Below are 4,663 nucleotides of genomic sequence, written 5' to 3' on the forward strand. Positions count from 1 at the left end.
AACCATGCATCCTGTCGCACGAGAGGAGATTCAATGTTGAGCTGTTTATTTATTAAAAAAAAAGAAGCATTGAGGTCATCCAGATAATTGAAAACAAGGATAAATATTTTAAAGATTGAGGCAGTACCTAACATGGACCTAGTATGGATTGACAAACACAAGGATGTGGGGTGAATTGGTGCAAGTTAGGACATAGGAAATCAGGATTTGGACATCTGTAATGGGGAAGGCCATTTAGCCCTTCGAACCTCAATAAGATCACGGTTGATCTTTCTGAAGATCACTTTTCAATCTCATCTCCGCATCCCTCGATTAACTTTAGGATCTAGGGATCAATTGATTTGTACCATTGATTGAGGATAGAGAATTACTGAGATTCATCAGTCTCTGGGTGAAGACATTCCTACTCATTTGATAACCCTTTAATCCTGAGATCATTCGTTCAGGTGAACAATTTTGCACATATTTGATATTCCGGAATTGGTTTAATTTGAACAATTTAAAATAGTTCTGTGGTCCCAATAAAGACATTTCAAAATCAAAGGCATGTTTTTATTTTTGTCTCCATCAGTCTACAACAGTAACTCATCGTGTTGGTACAGTTTGCAGTGGTTTCTGTGTTTTTTTTATGGTGGTTTTTCTAAGGCAAGAGGGTGCTGGACTGACAAAACATCACGGCAGCGATCAGCTCCAAAAGGTGACATGAATTCTCCCCTGAAAGAAATGTTGAGGCCCTGGAAGGGGCAGGATTTGATGGTTGACCAGAGCAATTAGAAAGAAGAAATGGTTACCTGCCCTCACTCCACTTCTGGGGGAGGTCTGGCCACTCCTGTTCCAAATGACTAAGTTAGTCCTTCCTACTTGGTGAAAATGTGGCTGAATGAGTTGGCTGTGGGTGACGGTGCACCGGAGCAGGAGGAAGCTCCAACAACCTTTCATGCAGCTGATAGTCTAACACAAACTCTCACTCGCTCACACTGATGTTCATGCACACTCTCACATTTACATAGATTCACAATCACATGCTTATACATTCACACTCTCATACGCACCCATTCAGACACACACATTCTCACTCTCGCATGTACACACACATTCTCACACAGACATACACACACTCTTGCACACACACTTTGCATATGCATACTCTCACACACACGCACACTCATGCTCACACACACATGCTCACACATACACATGTTCTCACATACACACACTCACTCTCTCATACACTTACACACGCACTCACATAAATCCTGTCTCACAGAATCCTCTCCAATACTTTGCCAACAGCTGACGTAAGACTCTAGATTAGAGTGGTACTGGAAAAACGCAGCAGTTCAGGCAGCATCTGAGGAGCAGTAAAATCGACATTTCGGGCAAAAGCCCTTCATCAGGAACACGGGCAGAGAGCCTGAAGGGTGGAGAGATAAGCTAGAGGAGGGTGGGGTGGGGAGAAAGTAGCATAGAGTACAATAGGTGAGTGGGGGAGGGGATGAAGGTGATAGGTCAGGGCGGAGGGTGGAGTGGATAGGTGGAAAAGAGGATAGGCAGATAGGACAGGTCATGGGGACAGTGCTGAGCTGGAAGTTTGGAACTGGGGTGAGGTGGTGGAAGGGGAAATGAGGAAAGTGTTGAAGTCCACATTGATGCCCTGGGGTTGAAGTGTTCCGAGGCGGAAGATGAGGCGTTCTTCCTCCAGGCGTCTGGTGGTGAGGGAGCGGCGGTGAAGGAGGCCCAGGACCTCCATGTCCTCGGCAGAGTGGGAGGGGGAGGTGAAATGTTGAGCCACAGGGCGGTGTGGTTGATTGGTGCGGGTGTCCCAGAGATGTTCCCTAAAGCGCTCTGCTAGGAGGCGTCCAGTCTCCCCAATGTAGAGGATATTAAATGATATTAGTGGATGTGCAGGTAAAACTTTGGATGTGGAAGGCTCCTATAGGGCCTTGGTAGAGGTGAGGGAGGAGGTGTGGGCGCAGGTTTTGCAGTTCCTGCGGTGGCAGGGGAAGATGCCAGGATGGGAGGATGGGTTGTAGGTGGGCCTGGACTTGACCAGGTAGTCAAGGAGGGAACGGTCTTTGCGGAAGGCGGAAAGGGGTGGGGAGGGAAATATATCCCTGGTGGTGGGGTCTGTTTGGAGGTGGCGGAAATGTCGGTGGATGATTTGGTTTATGCGAAGGTTGGTCGGGTGGAAGGTCAGCACCAGGGGCGTTCTGTCCTTGTTACGATTGGAGGGGTGGAGTCTGAGGGCGGAGGTGCGGGATGTGGACAGATGCTTTGGAGGGCACCTTTAATCACGTGGGAAGGGAAATTGCGGTCTCTAAAGAAGGAGGCCATCAGGTGTGTTCTGTGGTGGAACTGGTCCTCCTGGGAGCAGATACGACGGAGGAATTGGGAATACGGGATGGCATTTTTGCAGCAAGTAGGGTGGAAAGAGGTGTAATCCAGGTAGATGTGGGAGTCGGTGGGTTTGTAAAAAATGTCAGTGTCAAGTCGGTCGTCATTAATGGAGATGGAGAGGTCCCGGAAGGGGAGGGAGGTGTCAGAGATGGTCCAGGTAATTTTAAGGTCAGAGTGGAATGTGTTGGTGAAGTTGATGAATTGCTCAACCTCCTCGCGGGAGCACGAGGTGGCGCCAATGCAGTCATCAATGTAGTGGAGGAAGAGGTGGGGAGTGGTGCCGGTGTAATTACAGAAGATGGGCTGTTCTATGTAGCCAACTGACTGGTCTGTAATTTCCAGGATTATCCCTATTCACTTTCTTGAACAAGGGAATAACATTTGCCACCCTACAATCATCTGGCACTGTTCTAGTGGACAGTGAGGACGTAAAGGTCATCGGTAATGGCGCAGCAATCACTTCCCTCACTTCCTGTAATAACCTAGGGTATATCCCGTCGAACCCAAGGGATTTATCTATTGTTATGCTTTACAAAATCTTCAGCATATCCTCCTTCCTAACATCAATCTGTTTTAGCATATCAGTCTGTTTCACACTGTCCTCAGAAATGTCAAGGTCACCCTCAGTAGTGAAGACTGAAACAAAGTACTCATTAAGGACCTCCCCTACTTCCTCTGATTCCAGGCCCAAATTCCCACCAGTGTCTGTGATTGACCCTACCCTCACTATGGTCATCCTCTTGTTCCTCACATAAGGGTTTTCCTTAATCTTACTCCCTAAAAGCTTTTTCATGCCCCTTCTAGTTCTCCTAAGTCCATTCTTCAGTTCCTTCCTGGCTACCTTATAACCCTTTAAAGACCTGTCTGATCCTTACTGCCTCAACCTTAAGTAAGCTTCCTTCTTCCTCTTGACTAGATGTTCCACAGCCCTTGTCACCCAAGATGCTTTCAACCTACCATCCCTTCCTTGCCTCAGGGGGACAAACCTGTCCAGCAGTATCAGCAAGTGCTCCCTAAACAACCTCCACATTTCTGACGTACATTTCCCTGAGAACCTCTGTTCCGAATTTAGGCATCCCAGTTCCTGCTGAATAGCATTGTAATTCCCCTTCCCCCAATTAAATACTTTCCCATACCACCTGCTCCTATCCTTCTCCATGGGTGTGGTAAAGGTGAGGCAGTTGTGGTCACTGTCACTGAAATGCTCTCCCACCGAGAGATCTGACACCTGGTCTGGTTCATGGCCAAGCACCAAATCCAATATGGCCTCCCCTCTAGTTGGCCTATCGACATATTGAGTCAGGAACCCTCCCTAGACACACCTAACAAAAACTGCTCCATCCAAACTATTTGAACTAATATTAGGGAAGTTAAAGTCCCCCATGACAACAACCCTGTTGTTTCTGCACCTTTCCAAAACCTGCCTCCCAATCTGCCCCTCTCTGGCTATGTTGCTATTGGTGGGGGTGGGGGGGGGGTGCTGTAGAAAACTCCCAAGAAAGTGACTGCTCCTTTCCTGTTTCTGACTTGCCCCCATACTGACTCAGTCGACAAACCTTCCTTGACAACCTCCCTTTCTGCAGCTGTGATACTATCCCTGTCTAGCAATGCCACTCCTCCATCTCTTTTACCACCCCCATCCCTTTTGAAACGTCTAAACCCTGGAAAATCCAACAGCCATTCCTGCCCCTGTGATATCCAAGTCCCCACAATGGCCATAATCTCACAGTTCCAAGTACTGATCCATGCTCTGAGTTCACCAGCAAGTTCACCAGTCTTATTCCTGAAACTTCATGTGTTAAAATAGACACACTTCAACCCATTACGCTGACTGCAACTTTGCCCAATCAACTGTCGATCCCTCCTCACACACTCTCTGCATGCTGTATCTGGCTGTTCACTACCTACTCCAGCATCTGACCCATAGCTCAGGTTCAGACCCTCCTGCCAATCTAGTTTAAACCCTCCCATATAGCTCTAGCAAACCTCCTGCCCAGGGTATTGGTGCCCCTCCAGTTCAGGTGCAACCCATCTCCTTGTACAGTCCCACTTTCCCCAGAAGGTACCCCAATGATCCACATGGTGCAACAGTTGTAGACTCGCCAACGTTGAAGGCTTTTAAATGGTCATTGGATAGGCATATGGACAAGAATGGAATAGTTTTGAGTAGATGGGTGTCAGATCAGTTCCACAGGTCGGTGCAACATCGAGGGCCTGTACTGCATTGTAATGTTCTATGTTCCAAACCCGAATCTCTCCTTCCTAC

The sequence above is a fragment of the Chiloscyllium plagiosum genome, unplaced genomic scaffold, assembly GCF_037043375.1.
Source record: "Chiloscyllium plagiosum isolate Xiang-an unplaced genomic scaffold, Cpla_swu_hap1 HiC_scaffold_47, whole genome shotgun sequence".
Lineage (NCBI taxonomy): Eukaryota > Metazoa > Chordata > Chondrichthyes > Orectolobiformes > Hemiscylliidae > Chiloscyllium > Chiloscyllium plagiosum.